At 42.0% G+C, this 24,533-nt stretch overlaps 1 protein-coding gene and 1 pseudogene across 1 annotated transcript in view; both read right to left on the reverse strand.

Annotated features, from left to right (window-relative positions):
- The window catches only part of MEGF10 (multiple EGF like domains 10), a 346,338-nt gene that overhangs the window by 266,302 nt on the left and 55,503 nt on the right, over positions 1 to 24,533 (reverse strand). The window lies entirely within an intron of this gene.
- Positions 2,085 to 2,941, reverse strand: LOC112407763 (60S ribosomal protein L9-like; annotated as a pseudogene).

Raw genomic sequence — 24,533 nt, forward strand, 5'->3', positions numbered from 1 at the left:
AGGCTACAGCATTCATTAATTTAACAAAAGACCTTGGTAGTGAGGCAAGAGATAGATGGGCTCCAGGCTAGACATTTACAACTGGCCTCCTGTAGGCAAGGGAGACACTACGCATGCGCAAAAGCCTTCACAGGGTCAAAATGGCAGGAGATGCCAGACCATAGTGAGTCCTGCTATCTCCTCCCAGAGGCCTTTGCGGTGGGATCCATCTTAACTTAGGGGTGCGTACGCACCCAGGGGAGGGTCCAGAAGCAAATTAGCCATAGGGTCAAAACAATATGATCGGCCAAAAAGAAGAAAAAGACCCAGGAGACTGACCCCTTATAAAGGACTTAAACTTCCCAAAGGCGCAGCTCTCTCTCCGTTCGCCGGTGCGTCTTTCCGTGTGTACTTTGTTTTTCCAATAAACTTTTTACTTTTCTCTTTACCTTCTGCCTCCTTGCCTGAATTGTTTCTTGACAAGGAAGGTAAGAACTAGGGACCCAGCCCTTAGCTGCTGGCCCCTGTGGTCCAGTGTTTAGGACTCCCATTCCTGGAACTAAGATCTTGCTTCCTACTACTGCTTGCTGCAAGCTGCCGCTTTCTGCTGCCTGCGTCCGAAATCAGTAGCCTGACTCTCTTAGTGGATTAGGCATCCAACTGTAAAGTCAGAAGACTAGATAAAATGGTTTCCACATGTCCCTCCCAGCTCTATGATTTTCAAATCCTGCTTATTTTATATTCAATCAAAGAAGGGAGTGAGGAAGAATAAGCAGAGAAATTGGTAAATTTGTGATCAATATGCAGAACTCACATTCAGCAGACAGGAGGCATTAAAGGCTATATATGATGCTGATTGCTTGATCACTCTCTGTGATCAAGCACACTTTACAATTAATGATAAAATTTTTTGATTCAGGTGAGAATCAAACTGTTTTTAAAAGTTTTAGTGTTTGAAATGGTATGGGAAAACTCTTGAATTTAATGCTGAATATTCTAAATAGGGACAGAAATATTTTAACTTCACTAGAGTCACTTCTGTGTCCCCCATCCAAAATAAGATTGGATTTGATAGGAAAATCTAGGGCATTGCCATGACAATTACCAGGCTTAATCTTAGTTCCACTTAGGCTTTATATAACTCCAACCAGATAAAACGCAGAGGGCAGTAAGTGGCAGAAATGGGTGCTCACCTCTGCCTCTCTTTATCAGAGTTCCGACTCCAACAGTAAAGAAACATGACATTAAACCACTTTTACTCAACCCTGGCTGCATGTTAGAATTACCTGAGGGTCTTTTACAAATTCTTATGCCTAGGCCCCATTCCTAGAGTGTCTCACTTAATTGATCTGGAGTGAGAAGGCTTTTAAAGCTTCCCAGGCGATTTTCATGTGCAACCAGAGTTTAAAACCACTGCACCAGGTAATTATCACAGCAATTCTCAAGATGCCCCCCAGGGATGGCTGGAAGTTGGGAATGTCTTCCAAGTGGCCAGCAAACTGAATTCTTGCGTGTTTGGGTTATTTTATGGTTTGCCAAAAAAATAACAGAAATATCACATTAAAAATAAATCAATTCTATCACTGGTGTCCCATCTAAAGGTTAACAGTGTTTTCATAAATCTAGTTTGGTAGTTTTATAGAGTTTTTTGGGTTTTGTTTTTTGTTTTTTAATGGAGCAAGAGGAAGTAGGAGGAAAGGGAAGGGAGGGAGGAAATGCAGAGATCACTAAGAGGGTTCTCACACAAGAGTTTGAGAACCTCTGGGTTTAAGGAGCTGGGTCCAGCATAAGGAAACAGCAGTTGTGCAGGACACCACCTGTTTCCCATCATGCCCTTGGGGGAATTTTGAGCTCTGTCATAATTATAGTCTTCTACATTATAACATGAAATCGCTAGATTTTTTTTTTTTAAGGATCGTGGATCATAGATCGTAATACTACCAAGTGACCTAGCGAGCGCTCTCTTCTCTCTCTCTCTCTCTCTCTCTCTCTCTCTCTGAAAAAAAGCCCCAAATCAATAGAGGGCTCTTATCGCATCTTTAAAGTTTCACAAATAGGTCTTAGGAATCATCCAGCATCCTGTGGTTTCCATAGCTGGACAACTCTTAGATCTTATCAGCCTGCTGAACTGTTCCTTTTTCAGAAACATGTACCATCCAAAATGTTTCTGTTATCCTTGCTTTTAACTGTTGTGAGTGAATCAAAGCAGCTAAATTTGATATGAAGTCATCATTTCCTTCAGGATTTAACTCATCTTTCTGGGCCTGAAATACTGAACAAGCAATGCCTTGGCCTTATCCGAATCCAATGAATGTATTTTTCACCCAACAAATTCTATTTCAGTAAGAGACCCATTTTACTGAATAACAACATTGATGAGTACGTGAGAATATACATACCTCATCTTGTGATGGAAGCCCAGTATCTTGCTCTTGATCATGTTCTGTAATATGAACTATGGATAGTTTGAAATGTAGCCAGTTCCTTTCTATTTCCACACTGCTATAGACTGAATATTTTTGTTCCTCTCAAATTCATATGTTGAAACCTAATTCTCAGTGTGGTAGTATTTGGAGGTGGGGCCTTTGAGAGGTGGAGTCCTCATGAAGGGAATTAGTGACTTTATATCTATGAACCAGAAGTAGGTCCTCACCAGAAACTGAATCTGCCAGGACCTTGATCTTGGACTTTCCAGCCTCCAGAACTGTGGGAAATAAATTTCTGTTGTTTATAAGCCACTCAATTTATGGGATTCTGTTAGAGCAGCCTGAACTGACTAAGACACCATTTATCAACCCAGAGCCTCTCTTTTTCTTTCCAAGGAGACTGGGTCTACATTGATGTAATTAAAGTTCCTCCCCAGGGTTCCTCTGGAACCCTTCACAGTAACTGTGCATCCCTTCAGAGTGATGTTGACATTTTCTGGGCTATCAACAGTCCAATTGCTTAGGATGGTCTTCATTCTCACAGTAGATGTGGCAAAGAGCTCAAGGTTTTTTGAAATTGATAGAGGTAGGGGTTTTATTTACAGTATTCTTTCTTTTCTATCATTGTAAAATAGTACTATTATTATATAAAAATAATTATGTATTAGTTTTCTAGCACTGTCATAGCATCGTACCACAAACTAGGTGGCTTAGAACAACCAAAATTTATTGTACACGGTTCTGGAGGTCAGAAGTCTGAAATTAAGGTGTCAGGCAGGGCCCTGTTCCCCCTGAAACCTGTAGGGGAATCCCTCCTTGCCTCTCCCTAGCTTCTGGTGGTTTGCTACCAATCTTTGGTGTTCCTTGGCTTGCAGCCACATAACTCCAATGTCTTCATTGTCACATGGTGTTCTCACTACTTGCCACTGCTTTCACAAGACCATCTTTTTTTAATTTATTTTTTGGCTGTGTTGGGTCTTCGTTGTGATGCGCGGGCTTGTCATTGCAGTGGTGGAGCACGGGCTCTAGGCATGGAGGTTTCAGTAGTTGTGGCCCATGGGCTCAGTAGTTGTGGCTCACGGGCTCTAGAGCACAGGCTCAGTAGTTGTGGCGCACGGGCTTAGTTGCCCTGTGGCATGTGGGATCTTCCTGGACCAAGGATCGAACCTGTGTCCCCTGCATTGGCAGGCGGATTCTTAACCACTGCACCACCACGCAAGTCCCAAGACCATCTTCTTATAAGGACACCAGTCATGACTTTATCTTAACTAATTACATCTGCAACGACCCTATTTCCAAATACCCTCACGTTCTGAGATATTAGGGGTTAGGACTTAACATATCTTTCTGGGGGACACACTTCAACCGATTTCAATATTCAACCAGATTATTTAGAGTTTTTTTAATGTAAAAATCTGAATCTTTAAAGAAATCAATTCATTAACCTCTGCATGCCAAGATAATTTTTGAAGAAGCTGTTTCATTTCTGGTGCTCTTCACAAAAGGCCTAAAGGTGAAGTGAATCTCTGCAATGAAAAGAGAGATCCTTGACGAAATGAATATGCCCTTGGGACTATTCCTCTATAATTTATCTTCTTTTTTTTTCAATTAAAGCAAAAGAGAAAAATGGAAGGAAATTTCTCTCCTGGTCATTTTTTACCAAATTTTAGTTGGGAGCTTACCTTAAAACCTTGAGTTGTGTTGGAGAGGAGAAGGTTTTTAGGGAATATGCAGTTTCCATCTTTATTACTGTGAAACCTGAGAACCTAAAAAAGACTGAGGAAAAAAGCCACTCTAATTTTTGAAAGCTATTTTTTTTCTGTTTACAGTGCTTATGACAACTTGAATCAGAAAGATTTGATGATATAAAATGTCATTCCTCAAGATTTTTTATTGGTAAAATGACCCACATTTTTTTCTATGCTATTGAATGAAATTTTATCCTTCAACATATTGAACGAAAAAGAGTATCCCTATCAAGGATCTAATGTCATGAAACCAAAGAGGAAAAGTTCATATTTCTTCTTTCATATGAGCTTATAGTAAAAATACTTATGAGTAAAGAGAGAGATATAAATAGGTAGGTGGGTAAATAGCAAAATACTAAATAGTACTTTACTTTTCCAGTACTGCTGTGACAGAGTAAAGCACTATCCACACAAGCCAAGAAGACAGAGTATTGGAGTCCTCACTTCAAAGAACACATGGGGATGGGGATAGAATGTCTTGATGCACACTGCCCCAGCCCTAGGTGAGTGTGGTCAGGCCCATGCCTTGCAGTGACAGGTCCAACTCAAACTGCTATAAGAAAAGACAAAAAGTCTTGTAACTAATTAAACATGACTGGACAAAGTGGCTCAGCAATGTTCCCAGGATTCAGCTCTCTCACACCTTCTTTTCCCTCTGCTTTCTTTTGTGTTGGCTTGACTCTTTACATGGAGGCACTTGGCAGGCTGACTCAGCTTCAAGTCCAACAGAAAGGAAACACATTTCTGTAGTTCCAAGTGGGATCCCCAAAACTGGAATACTTGACCATCGTGAACTGTGGCCAATAGGATGAAAGTCCTTATTAGACAGCCTGAGGTCAGTGGCCACTCCAAAGTGAGGAGATTGGATCAGCATTACATGAACTCCAAAGGCTATGTGGGGGAAAGACTGCCCTACACACAATCAAGAGCTGCTCCTTGGGGCTCAGAGACTGGGTGAGCAAAACAACCAATGTCCATTTCACATGAGGATAAAGAATCCAGAAGAGGAAGAGGTCTATTTGGGGAAATGAACTGGACCTTAAGTCTCCTTTTCCAAAGTGGTGATAGACACACAATTAAATTTTACTTTTTCTGTGGTCCATCAAAAGTAGCATATCAAATGGTAACTACTCTAATACTACAACATGGATGAACCTCAAAAACATTACACAGTTGACCCTCACGGAGTCAAAACTCCACGTATAACTTTAAAGTCAGTCCTCTCTATCCACGTTTCCACATATGGGGATTCAACCAACTTCAGGTTGTATAGTACTGTAGTACATACTTACGGAAAAAAATACGTGCATAAGTGGACCGGGCCAGTTCAACCCATGCTGTTCAAGAGTCAAATGTACTAAATAAAACAAGCCAGACACAAAAGGTCACATATTATATGATTCCATTTATATGAATATCCTGAAAAATACATCCACAGATTCAGAAATCAGATTGGTGGTTGTTAGGCATTAGCTTGAGAGGGGAATGGGGACTAAGCACTTAATGGGCACTGGGTTTTCTTTTGGGGTGATGAAAATATTTTGGAATTTGTTATAGGTAATGGTCCCATGACACTGTGAATGTACTAAATGCCACTGAATTATGTACTTTAAAACGGTTAATTTCATGTTATGTGAATTTCTCTTCAATTAAAAAAGAAGATCCCGGGCTTCCCTGGTGGTGCAGTGGGTGAGAGTCCTTCTGCCCATGCAGGGGACACGGGTTCCCGCCCCGGTCCGGGAAGATCCCACATGCTGCGGCGTGGCTGGGCCCGTGAGCCATGGCCGCTGAGCCTGCACGTCCGGAGCCTGTGCTCCGCAACGGGAAGAGGCCACAACAGTAAGAGGTCCGTGTACCGCAAAAAAAGCCAAAAAAAGAAGGGGGCAAGAGAACCCAAAAAAAAAAAAAAAAAAAAAAAGATCCCTAGTCACTGTGCAAAACTTAATCTGGGTAGAATCCCTCGTCTTTTCTTTCTTTCCACCTCTCTATCACTTAAGTGCTGTTGCCATCTAAAACATTTGATCTACACTCGAGAAGTAGCCTCCTTGTCCTCGCTTCTCATCTAAAGCCAGCCATCCAGAAGCCTCCTGGCCATAAAATTTTAGGTGGTTTTATAGGAATTGGCCTTTGATCACTCACTCACTCCCCATTCACCATCCCTGCCCCCAACAAATAGGCAGCTGGTGTGCTTTGGCTTAGGGCATATTCTATTCCTTCATTTTCTGCCTTCTGCGGAGGTGGTACTGTTTTCAGTGCGTAAGAATTTAGCTAACACTGCATTGATAAGTTCCAGTTTCACATTTTTTTAATTCCAGGAGAGTCTCAACATATATAGGCCCATAGCAACCTTCCCAGAAATGCTCCCAGCAGAGAGTCCAGTCATTTGAAGGATGCCTCTGCTGGGTTTTGCTAAAGGCTTTATTTCGGCCCAATGTCATGTCAAAAATTTTTTTTTATTTTGCGGTACGCGGGCCTCTCACTGCTGTGGCCTCTCCCGTTGCAGAGCACAGGCTCCGGACGCGCAGGTTGGGCGGCCATGGCTCACGGGCCCAGCCGCTCCGCGGCATGTGGGATCTTCCCGGACCAGGGCAAGAACCCGTGTCCCCTGCATCGGCAGGCGGACTCTCAACCACTGCGCCACCAGCGAAGCCCTCATGTCAAATTTTTAGACTGAAGTTTCTAAGCTCTGCACAGTTACCAGAAAATTGGTTAGAAACCACAAGGAGTCAAGCAGTTTTAGGAATATTGTGCGAATTTTTATCTGAATCCTGCCTGTGAAACTTCAACAGTTCAAACAAAGACAAGAGTAATTGTTTAAGACATATTTTACAGAGAAAAACAAATTGGTACAGTGGGTATGAATCTCAGTGAATAAGTTCAGGGGTGCCAGAAATAAACTTTTCTTCTATAGTAAAACTGAATTTCTATTTAGAAGGCCTGATTCCCCCTGCCCGTCCTAGACAGCAGGAAGTTCTCTTGTTAGTTGGAGACCCTGACCCTCACCCTGGGGTTGTGTCTGAATTCCAAGAGGTCAATGTCAAGCCAAGTTTTGGCAATGGAAGCATCTGGTCCTTGGTTGCAGTCCATGCATGCATAGCTGGGACATCCCTGACTCTGTCTCTTACTTCCATACCACAAATGTGGACATTGTTACTATTCTGTGATTCTCTGCTGGGTTCGGCCATGGAAACCTACAGAAACCTACAGAGCTGTCCATACCCTGTAGACCTAGACTCTGTGCAGACACTACCTCTCTGTGGCCTTTCAAACTCCTCAGGACTCTTACAGTTACAGGGCCCTTTTTGCCTCAAATTCCTCCTTTTTTACCGTCTCCTTGGGACTCTGCTCAAGAAGAAGATGCAGAGACCCTCCTTCTGGAATTCACCAAACTCTTCTCACATCAACTTCCCTCTATCTCTCCCCACATATATCCCCAGCCTAGAAGAATCTTCTAGTAGGGAGCCCAGAACTGCCTAGAGGCTTGAAAGGGGGCAAGGGCAAGGAGGGGGAAAATCAATGTATGTTTCAAAAAAAAAAATATATATATATATATTGTTTGCTTTGTTGCTTTGAGGATTGCAGACAAAAATACCATAATTTTGCATGCCACTCCCCTCCCCAAATAGTGGATAAAATCCTAGAATGTACCTAATTTCAAGACATTTACCTGATTCTTTCCTCTGACCCAAGCTGGAGAACTGGCCTCCTCCTAGCCATCTCCTGTGTTAGCTTCCCTGTTTGTAGGGCCTACCCTATCAAGGAGATGCATTACCACATAGGACACCTGCATACTTATGCACCCAAGCCTCAACAAGGTTGTGAAAGGAAGCATGTCCTACCTTGGAAAACACTCAAAATAATGGCTTATGATTCTTAAATAACTGTAAGACAATCTTGACACTCATCTTAATTTAAGGAGAAGAATTTGGTCCAGCAAACATTTATGTTCACACAGATGCCGTGGTGCTCAATTCTCTGTATCATAATTTTGATAAGTGCCATGTATTAATACTAAATGCATTTGTATATTGGAGGAAGGTGGGCACAGTGTTTGCTCCTCAACTGGATATTAAGCTCCCAGAGGGCTTGGACCATGTTTTACATTCCATTTTTTATCCCATAACTGTTTTATTCTGTGTGCACAAGATGGTGCTCTGTTTATAGAAGATGCATCAAGAAATTCCTGCTAAAGAGGATGGATGAGTGAATACCATACACTATTAAAGCTACAATGATCTTGAAAATTCATCTAGCCTTTTCTGAAGCCTTCAGGCAGGTCACAGTCAAGCCAACTCAAATAAATGAGAACTTTTTTCTTTTCAACTTCCAGCAAAAACTTTTAAATCCATTTTCATAAAATAGTATTAACATGGCATTCAACAACTCTATCTAAAACTTCCTCACCATATCTAACGTGAATGTGACAGAGGGAAAACACAGGACTGGAGACAAAGTGGCCTGGAGTGGGGCTGGCTCTGCGGCTCACAGAGCCTCGTCCTTGGCTACATCATTTACCCTCTAGGGATTGTACATGCTTCATCTGTAAAATCATAGGGGTTGGGCTTCCCTGGTGGTACAGTGGTTGAGAATCTGCCTGTTAATGCAGGGGACACGGGTTCGAGCCCTGGTCTGGGAAGATCCCACATGCCGCGGAGCAACTGGGCCCGTGAGCCACAACTACTGAGCCTGCGCGTCTGGAGCCTGTGCTCCGCAACAAGAGAGGCTGCGATAGTGAGAGGCCCACACGCCGCGATGAAGAGTGGCCCCTGCTTGCCACAACTAGAGAAAGCCCTCGCACAGAAACGAAGACCCAACACAGCCATAAATAATAAATAAATAAATAAAAATTAATAAAAAAATCATAGGGGTTGATGAGAGGATCTGTAGGCTCACTTACAACTTTGAAATTCTATAAATCTTTATCACGTATGTGCCAGGATATGAATAGTGAGGTTCTTTTAATAAGGCAACTTAACCATGTGGTATTTCTTCCCTTGCTTTGCTGCTTTAAAGAGATAGAATACATACATTTTCTCTTATCCTCCTGGGAGGACTTGAAGAATAATAGCCCCACCTGCCACCCCAGGATAGGAGAATTCGATTTGGGGCTGCTAGTGATTCCAGGGTCTATTTTCGAGGGGACCAAAAGTCCATTTTTAAAGAACAAGGGAAAAGATGTTCATAATGAGGGAGTACCTCTGATAGAAACTCAAGGAAAGAGGGGGGATTTCCTCCAGACTAAAAAGAAATCAGGGATATTGGGTAGGGGTCGTGTAGGAAGGGGCTGTTGAAGGAGTCTGTGAACCTCTCCTGAGGAAGTTGCCCAAGAATTTAAAGATAACTATGAGTTCACAGAAGCTAGTGGGAGCCAAGTCATTACCACAACTGCCCAGCCTTCAGTTAGACATGAACCTCCCTTACCTGCCCTCCTCTGTTGGTCCTCCTGGTGGTTGGCTAAAGAGAAGTACACTTTGTGGGCACCCAGCACCTCATGACCAAGCACCCATGGGTGCCAAATGCTCTGTTCAGCCTGGCCCCAAATGCCCCACTCAGACATTCCCTACACAAGGCACCAGGTCACAAGAAAGCCAGGACATCTAGTGGGAGGGAGGTAAAGAAACTGAGACCTCCTGAGCCCGGCACTGGGGTCTGTGGGACCTCCACAGCAGCAGATCCAGGTTTTGTGGAGCCCAAAACATATACAACTGGGGCACCCTTTTTGAGAAAAGGAATACAACATCACACATACAAAATTAGGTAAGAATGTCAATATTTATCTAGACTGAGATGAGCATAACAAATTACAAATTTTTTAAAGCTCACAAAACCCGAAAACACCACAAAGTCCAGGAAAATAACAAAATATGTTTTACTCCTTAATTACCTGACACACCTCTATTGTAATTGTTTTCTACATTAATTGGTTGAATAGTATTTGATTGTCTCTTCATAAGGATGATGTTATAACACTTTTTATAGGGAAAATAGAAAGATAAATCAGTCTTTTTAGTATGGTTGGTGAAAATATTTTTTTGACAGCTGGGATGCAGGAAACATGAGTTCACAAATAGACATTGTGGCCATTTTGTAGTCGTACTGTTGGTTTGTGCCAACAAGTACAGAAATCCTGATAGGTTCTAAGTTGTGCAATCCCCATCAAAAAAGAAAAAGACTGTGTGGTGTGTTTATAATTGCATATAATGCATTATAAAAAAATTTTCTATAGGCAAGAATGTCCATTTTAACTAGGTATCAATGAGAACCTCATCCTCCACTTAAAATTTTACACATCACTTATACCCCAAAAAAGTGAAAGCAGCGTCTCTAAGAGATATTTGTACACCCATGTTCATAGCAGCATTATTCACAATAGCCAAAAGGTAAAGGGACCTCAAGTGTCTATCAAAAGATGAACGGACAAAGAAAATGTGGTGTATACATAAAACGGACTACTATTCAGCCTTAAATGGAAGGACATTCTGACACCTGCCGCAACATGATCGATCTTGAAGACATTATGTTAAGTGAAATAAGCCAGTCCCAAGAGGACAAGTATTATATGATTCTACTTATATGAGGTACCTAGAGTAATCAAGTTCAGAGACAGAGAGAATGGTGGTTTCCTGGGAATGGTGGGAGGGGGGAGGTGGAGTTATTGTTTAATGGGTACAAAGTTTTAGTTTCGCGTGATGAAAAGAGTTTTGTGGATGGATGGTGGTAATAGCAGCACAATGTGAATGTACTTAATGCCAGTGAACTGGACACTTAAAAATGGTTAACATGGTAAATTCTGTTTTGTCTAATTAACCACAATTTAAAAAAATTAAAAATTTTTATACATCAGATGATTAAAAGAATTTTCCAGAGTAGTTTCTGGCTCAGTGCATTTCAAACATGGTTCTGCTCTACTGTTCTCATACTTCCAGCATTGGAAGCTGTAGTAGTACAAGTTCATATCACTGTGTGACCTCTGGCTCTGCACCTTCATGTCATGATGCCACTGTGGGCAGCAGGAGTATTTCTGGAAGCCACTCCTACTCCCGATGGCTAGGAATAACTTACTACACACAGAAGTGATTGTGACCCTCATAACTATGTCCCACTGAATGCAAACTAAAGGCATCCTTATCTCAACTTCCTCTTATTTGGATCCCAGAGATGCCTCATTTGTTCCTCCACCATCCAACACAAGGGGAAGTGTAACACAAGGGAAGTCGAACTGGAAAGAAACAATGATCTGAACTGCATGCAAATGAGGGGCCACGAAGGGTGAGCTTCACTGGCTTCTCAGTAAATCCACCCCTGAATTCCCATTTCACTTAAAATCCTTTCTAGATTGGTATCATTCCCACTTGCTTTGTTCTTACATGATATGTGAACTGCCAGGTCAAAATTCTTTGCACAGTAATCCTTTTGAATAGACATTTTATATCACTTTTTATAATCTCTTCAAATCTACCTAGTCTTTTTAACTTGTCTTTGCAGGTATTGTTTTTCAAATAGTTTATCATGCCTGCATCTGGGTGATCTATCAGAGATTGTGAACTACTTGAAAACAAGAAATAGCTCTATCATGAAACTCAGTAAAATACTACAGGTAACCACATGCTTGATAAATGTATTTAGACAAGGTAATGCATTTGTGTGTGTGTGTGTGTGTGTGTAGGAGGGTCTTCTCTGAAAGGTTACCAAATTGTCTTTATCCACCTTTGGTTGTGGAATCCAAAGGTAAACACAGAACTCTGCCCAGGGTTTTTAAATTTTACTTTATTTGTGTGTGTGTGTGTGTGTGTATGTGTGTGTGTGTGTGTGTGTGTGTGTTTACTACAAAATCTATGTTCATCTGCATCAGATAGGAATTAAGTTCAACTGTGAGTAGCAGAGACCTGAAAAAAAGAGGTTTAACTAATATTTCTTTCTTTCTCATGTAATGGAAATCCAAAGGTGAGCAGTCCAGGGCTGGTGTGGGAACTCCCTTTTGTCACCAGGAACCCAGGCTCTCTTCAACTCTCTGTTCTGATGGTGCTATCCCTTATCCTTAATCTTACAAGATGACTGCTAGAGCACTAGCCCTTTATAGGCCATCCTATCTGCATTCCTAGGAGAAAGAAAACTAAAGGAGGTGGGAAGGCAAAAAAAAAATGTTCTTAGGGTCCTATCACTTTTCTAAGAAATGTTCTTGGAAGTTCTGCTACGTAACTTCTGCCTATATCTTATTGGCCACCCCTAGCTGTAAGGCGTGAGATGGGGAGAAATTTAGAAACATGTTCTTTTGCTGAATATGTGTCTACTCAAAATGAAAACTGGGATTCTAATGCCACAGAGATGGATGGATATTGGATGGATATCCAATGGATGGCTGGATGCATGAATATGGGTAAATTACCACTAGCTCTGCCACAAATCCTCAGGCTGCCCTGATCCGAAGCAAACTGTGAAGAGAAGCATGGGCTGCTCCTTGCCTTTCCTCTCCACCTCTCACCCCCACTTAGGAAGCAACACACTCCTACTTAAGAGAAAAAAACAGAAACTCATTCACATTTAGGGGATAATGATGAGAACTTTTAAATGCTGCTTGCCCCGAGAATTTGTTTTAGCAAGAAGCAAATCCTTGAATTAGAGAAATAGAATCATCATCATACATATTCAGGTTTCAATAAGTAAGATATGGATGGCTGAGTTTGGGAAAGAGTAACTGCGTTTGGATTCCCTTTTCTCTAAAAATCAGATCACACAAGACGATGTTCCTATTTTAACTTCAGGGTATCTCTGAGTACTAATGATAAATGTGTCACCTACCATGAGTCCTAATGTTTTTTTTATTTGCCCATAGCTCATCATTCCCTTGATCATAACTATGTAGTATGTACATATTTTCTCCCTGAAATGGGTGAAAGTTTTTTAACTCTAATACTAATTGAGCTCTAGTGCTGTGGTTTTTACTGGATATTTATCATTTAAACAGCAGTCAAGGCAGGGGGTCGGGGGGAGCGCCGTGGCAAAGCGCTTTTCATTTTGTGTTTGGTTATCGCTAGCAGGCCCACTTCAGCACACACTTAGGCAATACGTGAGAGACGGTGGGAGACCAGCTCTACGATTCCACCAAGTCTGTCAAGTGGGCATTAAGCAGAAAATGAGGTTTAGTTTCTCATGCTGCAGTAAAACATATGCTTTAAAAAGGAATACAATTGCCTTTGAGTTACTGTTGCTTTATTTTGAGTACTATGGGGTCTTCAGGCAAATATTTCTGCAAACAGCTTCAGAAAGGATTGTGATAGCTGGCATTTGTAGAGCATGTTCTGGTTTATAAAGCATTTTCACATTTATTGTCAGTGCCCAACTTTGCTCTGCTCTCAGCTGCTAGCAAATGGGATCTCAGTTTCACGGCTTTGAGATGGCCTCTGGGATGTAGCTTTTGATCTCCTTTGCCTCTAGAATGGATACCAGTAGTTTTAACAATGGCCTAAATCAGAGGTTCCAGAAGCAAGAGCAAACTGACCATTTCTTGATTTTTTTTTCTACCCCTAGATAATGCTATTCCCTTTGAAGCAAATTGTTCCCTACCAGGCAGTTGTTCCCCAGTCAGTGAGGGGACGATGATTACAAAGGAGAGGGATGTTGGAGGGTCAGGATAATTCCTTTTCACCCCGTTTTATGCTTTCTGCTGTTCTCATTCCAAGGTGGCCTGACTCAAGACCACTGTAGGCTGACAAATACACCAATGTTTCTTTGGACCATCAATAAGTCAATCACTGAACCTCCGAGTTGACAGAAAACATAAAAGATCTGAAGACCAACCAGCCAGATCTGTATTAGCCACCTTGGAAAGGGACAATTTTCATCTCTTAGAAGGAGCAATAGAATCAGGAGTGGGAGTTCCCAAGGGAAACAAGCAAACAGGGTCACAGATAACAAGGCTTTATTCCATCCCACATTCTATACCAGCTTCTGAATATTTAAATTCTCTGGCTATAAAAATGCTCAAGCATCTCTCCCTTCTTAAATATATATCCAAGTATCTCCCATCTCAAAAAAAAAAAAAAAAAGTCCATTAGATTCTAGTGACTGGAGCTAATGTTAATGAATGGAGCTAATTGGATGATTTTCTCATGCAAAAATCTCCACCCAGGGTTCCACACTCAGCACTACTTCCTCACCTCTCATCCAGTGCTCAGCCTATTGAAACCTGGCTTGTTCTCATCACTACTCTCATCCTCATCTCCAATTACTTCCTGTCAACAAATCCAATGCCCATTTTTCAGTCTTCTCATTGCAAGACGGCAGCATTTGGCGTGTTGACATGTTTTACTCTTTTGGTTGTTACGACACTGGACTCTCCCAACCTCCTCAGACCTCCCTATGGCTTGTTCCGACACCTTCTCAAGCGCCCTTCCTGGGATCCCACCCTCCATTTCTTTCTCTCCACACTTACCTCAGTTAGCTCATTCATTCCCTTGCTTTCAATTACTACCTATATGCTGATACTTCTTTAATCTGCACCTACTACCCACATGACTCCTCCAGCCTCAGACTCAGATATGATTTTTCTAAAAGAACGCCTCCAATGAGTTGCCCTAAGTCTAAACGTATCAAATCCCTTTAAACCATTGTCCTCTCTACCCCCTTTTCATATGATGGTCCTGCCAACCTCACATTCACCCGAGCTTCCTCTTTACTCTTCACTGGCCCTACATCTAATCTTCCACATGTATCTTGACCCATCTCTTCTTCCTATTCCTGCTATTATAGCTTTAGTTCATAACTCTGTCACCTGTTGCTTGAACAACTGCCACATCTCCTAACTGATATGCACACTTGCATATTCTCCTGCTAGAGTGGTTTGTTTGAGATGAAAACCTAAGCAACAGGAAAAATCCAAGAGCCTTACTGTGGCACAGATTCTCAGAGTTTTAGTACCAACTGCCTTCTCCAACTTCACCTGATCCTCCAGCAAAACAGAGCTGCTGGGAGCACCCAGGACTCACTACAGTCTACATTTATATGCTGGACCCTCTGCCTGCAAGGCCTTGTCTGCCTTTTTCTCCTTCCCTCTCTTCTTCATCTACTTAAATAGTTCTCAGCTATAAAACTCATTGGCGGTAACCTCCCCAGGAAGCCACCCCTGACATCCAGGTGTAGGTTACTCGCCCTTCCTTGGTCCCCTGCATAGTTCTACCCCAGAACTTAACTCCTTTTTTAAAATTATCTACCCACACAGGTAAATTTACTACATGATAAAGTTTCAGGGATCTTGCTCACATAGACCCTTTCCAAGGCCTCTTCCTAAGTGTGTATTCATAACTTTGCATTCTTTTTCATAACAAGGGCCCCCAAATTTACACAAGCTTCACAAAATCAGGATCTGCCTCTTTGGGGGCCGACTTATCCTCTAGTTGGTGAATTCTGTACGAGCAGAGCCCGTCTTATTTATCTTTGTATCAACAGCACACATTGGGCATTTAGTAGTTAGTTGTTGAATGAATGAATGACCCAGAAATCCAAGGCAAGACTGAGAAGGGAGGGAGAGGCAAGCTGAAGCAAGACATGGAAGGTAAAGTTCAGAACAAGGAGCACCCTGGTCCCCTGAGAACAGCCAGGAGAGGACATTAGCCAGGACACCAGGGTCAGAGCAAGGCCATGAATCAGACCTCACACAGGGAGCAAGGGTCAGAAGCCAGGCAGACAAATACAGGCCTGGAATGCATAAACGCCGGTGAGCAGAGCAGAGCAGAAGGTCCAAGTCCAGAACAATGGGCAGGAAACAGAGGAGCAAAACTAGCTAGCAGGAAGACGGAAGCCAAACAGCAATGACAAGCAAGTACTTCTTACACAGGTCTTCTATGGTTCCACAGCTACAGAAGCCCTCCCGAAAGGGCAGCCCAGGGCAGGGGGGCAGGAGTTCATAGCATGCAGCCAAGTGATGGGGCATGAAGAGGACAGAGGGACCCAGCAGCTCTGGCACACAGATTCTGACTGCCAATGTTTTTCTCACTTGGATTGGTGTCCAGGGGATATCTATTTCCAACCCTGAGCATCTACTGAAGACAAAATGATGAAAATGCTGCTGAGTTCACAAAGCTCTCTTAAAATAACAAAAAAAAAAAAAAGAAAAAGGAATCAAAAATCTGTATCCATCCCATTTTTTTGAGTTATTTCTTTAAAGATTTGCTTTCAGTGATGTGACAATGAATGGTTATGTTGTAGTATGAAATCAGGACAGCAGTTATGTAAAGGAGGTAAAAATGGCTTCATTAAAATGCATGGAAGGAGAAGCAATGGATTATAGTATGGATCACGCTAGAGATGAGCAGATTACTGAGCACCAGGCCCACAAGGGAGACAGATTAATGAAAAATAAATAAAGGGGCTTCAGAAAAACAGCATGAAGCTGAACACTGATCTCCTGCTTATCAGAATATAAGCCCAAATGTGTGTGGAAAATCACTTCTTTTCATTTGGAATGTTCATTTGAAAGTTAATGTTATTTGCTTCTTTCTCTATTTCTCCATTTTATTTGTTTATCTTTTGGATAATTAAAGATAATTTTTAAAACTAGGAAACATCAACAGAGAGGAATATCTAATGCAGGTTGCTAACTCTCGAAAAATGGCAACGGGATAGTACAATTTTCTTAATAGTATGGATAATCACTGAAAATTATAAATTAAAAAATTGATCCTTCTCGTCATGACTTTACTGTGTGTTTTGCCTGAAAAATTTCGTGGATGTTACCTTGAAGGGGAAATACCTTAAGGTATTGGGAGAAGAAGGGAGTTGGGAGTCAGATGACCCAGGGTTCAAAAGGCAACAATAACATTTATATTGTGTGATTAGGACAAATCACCAAGTCTCTTTCAGCCTCAATTTTTGGCAGGAAAAAAAATGATACCTGCCTTATTTCACTCAGTGTTCTCAGTGTATCTCAAGGGATATATTATAAGAGAAAAATTGTAAAAAGCTGTACAATCATAAATTGTCAATTACATAAGCAAACTCCGTTGGGTTTCAGCTGGATTTGGGTTGGAACATAATCACTCTAATGGATGAATAAGAAAGCATGCAGCAATCACCTGAAAATCACACCACTCTTTATAATGTGGATACTGACAGTGAAAGACAGGTAGCAACTATTTTTAAGAATGGTATTAGTTTCTGATATTTACTTAATCATTTTAAAATTAGGCTTATAATTTCTACAATGTATAAGGTTAAACAAGTCACCTCTTTTGAATGTAGTAAACTGCAGTATTTATGATAATTATATATACTTCTGAACATTTATATGCTTAATTAGAAACTTGAAAGTTTTAAGGCAAGTAAAAATAGCTGAACTTATCTATGTTAGAACACAGAGAAAACGGTGAATATGTCTATTGGGATCCAAGTGGAGATGTGGGGTAGTCAGTTGCTTATATAAGTCAAGAGAGTTCAGGAAGAAGATGGGGCTGGGGATATATATATTTCAGAGTCATCAGTCAATAGATGGTTTTGAGTCATAGAAATGAGAGTGACTATAGCTAGGCAAGGGATTTCAGGCCTGAGCTGTGGGAACCACTAATGTTTCAAGGCTGTGGAGAAGAGAATGATCCAATAAAGGAGACTGAGGGAGATCAGCCCCTGAGGTAGGAGGAAAAGTGTTCTGAAAGAAAAATGAGGAAAATAGTTCATGAAAGAGGTAATGTCAATTGTGTCAAATACTGCTGAGAAGTCAAGTAAGACATGGAGGAAAGATTGTCCAATGGATCTAGCCACCTGGAGTGGCCTTGACAAGAACAACTTCAGTAGACTGGAAAGCAACTGAAAGTGGGAATGGGGAGAAGATGTTGACCTTATATTATCTTCCCCTTGGTCCTTTGATTATCTTTTTAACCTGAGCCCACACATTTAATAAGTGGGGAGAACACAAGAGAGAGGGGGAGATCCTGAAATTAAATTTGGCCCTATTAGGACCAACAAACCCTATCTTAGTTTACAAAGTGTCTCTGTTAAATTATTATAATTAAAAAATCCATTACAGTGGAATCAATTCCCCAAAGAGAATGGACCCCAATAGGCTACATAATTACAGTCTCTACATTTTCTGTACCAAAAGTTCCACAAAGTTTGTTGGTTTTTTAAAATTTTATTTATTTATTTTTGGCTGCATTGGGTCTTCGTTGCAGTGTGCGGGCTTCTCATTGTGGTGGCTTCTCTTGTTGCGGAGCATGGGCTCTAGGCGCGTGGGCTTCAGTAGTTGTGGCATGCAGGCTCAGTAGTTGTGGCTTGCAGGCTCTAGAGCGCAGGCTCAGTAGTTGTGGTGCACGGGCTTTGTTGTTCCGTGGCATGTGGGATCTTCCCGGACCAGGGCTCGAACCTGCGTCCCCTGCATTGGCAGGCGGATTCTTAACAACTGTGCCACCAGGGAAACCCAAAGGTGGTTTTTTTTTTTTTTTTTGAGTTGTGAACTTAATCACAAAACTTTACTTTTACATTTATACATGTATTGAAAATAGCAAAGTTACTTAAAAATCATAGATGTTCTGTCTACATGGAGCTCATCCTCTTGATGTTTCAGGCAGAATTACAACTGAAATTTTGTGAATATTTAAGAGTTAATCTTGGTTTTTTACCCAACAGCATTTAACCTAACACCTACTGTGTGTAAAGTAATATACTGAGCATTGATCTTTATCAGGCTCTCCTTCAGCCACTGATCACACTGCATCATCAGAAAGCTCTAACTCAGATCTCCTAGAGAGATCTTGGTGCAGGACATTTTCATGACTTTGGGCTCTTTTGGTGAACCTAAAAATAAAGCATTAAAGGCACACTTTATTGTATTACTATGAAATGTGTCAAAATGAAGTGCTACCTCCATCTTCAAGGCTTATCCCATCTTTCGTCCTACACTTTGCATCAAAATGCAATGTTTGGGTTTGCCCATATTCTTTTCCGCTGTGCTCCCCAATGTGATGGGAGTGACAATAGCAGCTCACCATCTGTATGACATGATGGTCTTTTAAAACACCATCTATCTATCCTCGGGGTGAAACCATTACCATTCCTGTAATTTGTCTCCATTAGTCCTTTTCCCCAGCCCAACAGCCAATTTTTCTTCTCTTGTCAGATCCAACGGGCTACAGAATCCTAGGAAAAGTCTGGCCCAATTTCTCAATGATTTGATTATTCTACAGTTCTTACAGGTTCTCCTAAAAAATTCCAAGATGCTGCTTTATAAAATTATTATTGGATTGTCCAAAAAGTTCATTCAGGTTTTTACAGAAAAACCTGAATGAACTTTTTGCCAACCCAATAGTATTCCCCTTAAAAACAGCACTGCCCTAGCAGAATATTGCCTTTCAAGATGTCCTTCTCAGCAAACATATTTATTCCATTTATAGTTAGAATTGTCATGTTCATTTTCCTCTTCAGTGAACTACTTTCCAGAATTTCCTTTCTTCTTCCCTATAATTAGTGCCACATACCACTGATAAAGGACCTACATTATCAGAAAGAAAAAAGCCATAGGAGCGTATTGCATAGTCTCAAAACATTCCAGCACATGAGTTTACAATATTCAAATAAGAAGTTGCTTCCCACACAAGAAAGTAAGAAACAAATATATTGGAAAACTAGCTTTCTTTACAGACATTCATCTATTCAACAGTTATTTAAGAAGCAAGCATTAGAGGCAAGATCTGGGGCCCCTGGTAAATACAAAGATGACTGGCACAAATCCTGCCCTGGAGGAACTTACAGTCTAGAGAGGAGAAAGTAGGGCAAATCTTGTTAACATGCCTGGAGCACAGATTAGGGAGAGATTCTTTCTAAACAGGAACCTAAAGGAAGGCAGTGAGGAAGAGGTACGTGACGATTAGGTAGCATTTGGAGTGAGGTTTAGAGAGCTAGAATGAGGGGAGGAATCTTCCAGAGAAGGGACCTGTGTGAACACAGAACAGCATCTGGGAGGCCATGAGTCAGCACAGGGAACCAGGGATAGAACGCTCAGGACTGGGCAGGAAGGGGAGCGGGAGACGATGAAGTCGGGAAGACCAGTTAGAGCCAGGCCTTGCCATGCTGAGAAGGCCAGGTGGAAGGCTACGGGCTCCATTGCTTAGGCAGAGAGAATCCTCCAGGGGATTCTGGAGCAGAAGAAAAGATGAGAGCGTTAATGTATAGGATGGATTGGAATGAGAACACCCCGGAAAAGGGAGACCAATTACAGGGTTTCTGTAATCATAGGCTGGGCCTTGATGAAATCATAGGATAGCAAGGCTGCAGAATTAGACAGAAGGAAAAAGATTTCACAGGTAGAATTGATAGAGTCTGGCATCTGATAGCATGTGGAAGGGGTTGAGTAGGGAGGGGTCAGAGTTAACACTGAGGGTTTGAGACTGGCTGAAATGAGGACTACAGATGGAGGGAAGATTTGGGAAGGACCATATGTTGAAGAGAGGCTACAGAAGATGCCTGGTGACTGACAGAAAAATAAAATAGTTTTTTTAAGAAAGAAGCCAGAGCTGGAAGTATAAACAAATGTGGAAATCATCTGCACAGACGTGACAACCAAAATCACGATTTTGAATGAGATGTTTAATTGAGAAAGAGCTACAATTACTGTCTATACATCACAAAGTCAAATGCTAATTATCCACTTAGTCTGATGAATGTAGACAGTCAATATCAGATCATTATAGCCTAGATACTTTGCAGACTGAATGACCCAGTTTTGCAGCCCTCATCAATCAAATTAAACAAATCACTGTCAGATCTGCCCCTGGCTTTGTGCTGTGTCAATACAGGCAGTGGGTTCACACTCAAATTGAAATTGAAAACCTGATTCAAGGCCTTGAGCTGCCAGTGTCAGATCTCCTCATCTCCAGTCAACTCAATCATCACCTGGCCATGACCCATCACACCAGGTCCCATTGTACAGTTCACAGAGAACTTCCTGAACAGTGTCTCCTTTAAGTGACAGTTCCACACAATAGATAGGTTTTTCACCATTTTATAGATGCAGAAATCTGAGGCTCAAAGAAGTAATTTGTCTAGGGTCCTATGGCCAGTACCAGCTGGAAGTAGAACTAGCAACCAAGGTTTCAGATTCTAAGTAAATGGCAGTGAGGTTTCCATTTGGTGTTTCTTTGTTTTACTAAACTACACTGCCAAACCTTTTTTTTTAAAAAAATGAATATTATGCTCATTACTAATTAACACCGCTGAATGGAACAGGAGGTTATCTGTGCCCACTGTCTACTTCTTCTCCCTCATGGCCACTTCTGTATTATCTCACTGGAATTGATTGGGTGAATGAAATGTATGCGCACACGCATACACACACACAACCACCCACCCTCCCACACACACACACACACACACACACACACACACCCTTCCTCATTAATCTCAACCTAGTTGGCCAACTTAGAAGGAGAGCTATATCTCAAATGACACATTGGCAAAACCATAGGCCCTATTTCTTAGTGTACCTTTCATGGTTCTTTGGCTTCAGGCAACCAATACCAGCAACCACATTGCACGAAATAAATCTGTAATTTGATGTAACTTTCACATCCTTCAGAACATAACTTTTAAGCTAAGCATCATATTCAATTCAAAACTTAAAAATGAAGGCTACTATATTATATGAGAAAAGATCAGTCTGAATGAGAATCAAGGGGTATTTTCCAGGTAAGAGGATGAGAAGAACAAGAGAGTGGTGAAAATCACTTTCTACCTTGCTCTATGGTTACATAGACTTACAGTATTTCTCCAAACTCTGCTAGACCCTAACATGTGAGGTTCATTATATGAGACTTAGGAAAAAATTTTCAAAGCCAGTCAGAGAAAAGCATCCTGATATACCTTCACTTCAGCACTTTCTGTCCTTCCACCAAGAGTGAAAAAGGAGAACAATTAGACATTTTTTAATCGTCACAGGGAGGCTCAGTGAGGCAAGCACTGAGCCCCAAATGTTTCTGGGGAATGAATGAGGAAATAACCTCCCCTTAACCATTTGTATCCACTTATTATCATTGGGATTGAAGAGTTCCCTGAGGAAAAAAAGACTTGAACCATCATCCTATTGGAACTCAGACATAAACCACCATGTCTGATGGGTGGGTGGCCCTCATGCAAGTCAGATTACAAAGAGGAGCAATGGGGCTTCTGAGGGAACATTTCAGCCACAGCATAAAGTCAGCATCCTACAATCCAAACTGTTTTATATTTCCACGCAGAAATGTCAGAGTTGGTGACAAGTACAGGTGAGAAATCTTAGACTTTTCATTTACATAGAGGGCGTAAAAACACCTGGACTCAGAGGACGTAGGGAAAGAGGTTTTCCCTGAAGAGAAGTGTGCTATGCAACCTTTGCATCTGGAAAGTTGGGAAGGGTCGGGGACATATACTTGAGGAGAGCAATTGAAGAACACGTGAGCTGGTGTCTGACTCTCACTTAAAACTTAATATGAGCTGACAGACGAGTCAAAGAATAAGTGCATGGGGCAGCCTACGCTCTCAGAGTCTGTCAAGGGTGCAAATGGACGCATATTTCCCATGGGCAGAAGTGGGTCACATAACAAAGAATGAACATAGGGTCAGCTTCTGTCCAGTGAGACTTCCCAGAGGGGCAGCGAGACCCTAGTGGCGAGAAGCTAAAGACATTGCAATATGTCTGGGGGCTGCAGAAGGAGGAAGCAATTGGCCACAATGGAGATGCCTCCCCCTGGGTCAAGGGAGCTTCACATGAAAGGCCCACGGTGATGGGGTTCTCCAAAGAACCAAAGCTTAACTTAAACGGCTGCCCAGCCCACCGACCGCAAATCCAACCCATGAGACGGTTTCAGTCACGTGAGAACTTTTCTGTGCCCCAGTTAACAACTCTCGCTCTTCCCCTACTGTATTCAAGCCCTGGAAGAGCAGAAACAGATTCTAGCAAAGAGGTGGCAAGGACCCCAGTTCCCCACCTCTGCAGGCTTAACTGGGGAAGCGAGAAGATTTGACTTCAAATCAAGCTTGGAGTGTTTGTTATTTTATGAGTTGGACTTTTTGAATAAAGATTGTATTTGGTAACCAAAAAAATTTTTTCCAATGGTTGTGGGAGACAAACTAAAGTTGCTGTATGATCACACCCCATGAGTCTTGCTGGGTCACCATATCAGTTACACACGCTTTTCCTCCCACTTAGCCGTTTGCATCCAGTGACTTATTTGGGATCTGAGGAGCTTCCTTACCAGGCAAAAACCTAGAAACAAACAAACCTAGAATCACACATATACAGCCATGTTCGATGGGCTAGGGTGGGTGACAGTCAGATGACAAGAGGGGTTAGTTAGGCTGTCATCCAGATATTAGTTGAATGGAAATTCAGGCTCCATGACTCCCCAGAGACTCTCCCTCTGATTTCTCCTTTCCATAGTAAAAGTTCTCCGTCTCTCTCCCCAGCCAGTCCCAGGGCTGCTCCATTTGCTCTGCATTCTAGCTGTTAGATCAGTAACACAGACTCTTTCCCTTGATTTTCCCAGAAACACCACTGGCACAAGGCCTCACCTCAGGCAATTACTTTTCAGCACAGAGCAAACAGTGTAAAAGGAAACACAAAACATCCTCGCCTTTGAACACCCTTTGGCCACTGGTGATGTCTAATGCGTGCAGTTCTCAGAGACCCATGGCCTCCACACCCATGGCCTCCACGCTGTGGTTTAATCCCTTGCGGCTCCTGTTCCCTTCTTCTCCTTTCTCGGCTCTTCTCCCCAGAAAATCCTAGTTTATTTTTTATGCTGATAGGTTTAGCTACCTCTCTGTTTCAATTCCTCCTTCCAAATCATGCCCCATGGGCCTCATCTTTGTTTAAATAAAAGGCTATTTACTCCAGAGAGAAATTATGCTACTTACTTACAGGCTGAAGCTGCTGCAGCCACTTGTGGTTTTAAATAGTAATTGCTTTATCTGTGCTCTAAGACCAGCAACAGGGCTTGAATTTGGAGGGACAGGTGATTATGGTTATAGGTGGTGGCAGGTTCAAGAACTCATTGCCACTCAAGGAGATTGACAGCAGTGTTTATCCTGAGGAGAAAGGGTTCTGTGTGTTAACTAAAAATATAAAAAAATTCTGAAACGCTTTCAGGACTTCCCTGGTGGCACAGTAGTTAAGAATCCACCTGCCAATGTGGGGGTCACAGGTTCGATCCCTGGTCCAGGAAGATCCCACATGCTATGGAGCAACAAAGCCTGTGCACCACAACTGGTGAGCCTGCGCTCTAGAGCCTGCAAGCCACACTACTGAGCCCGTGCTCCACAACTACTGAAGCCCGTGTGCCTCAAGCCCGATGCTCCACAACAAGAGAAGCCACTGCAATGAGAAGGCCGCGCATCGAAGAGTAGCTCCCACTCGCCACAA

The sequence above is a fragment of the Neophocaena asiaeorientalis genome, unplaced genomic scaffold (assembly GCF_003031525.2).
Source record: "Neophocaena asiaeorientalis asiaeorientalis breed wild unplaced genomic scaffold, Neophocaena_asiaeorientalis_V1.1 scaffold149, whole genome shotgun sequence".
Taxonomy (NCBI): Eukaryota; Metazoa; Chordata; class Mammalia; order Artiodactyla; family Phocoenidae; genus Neophocaena; species Neophocaena asiaeorientalis.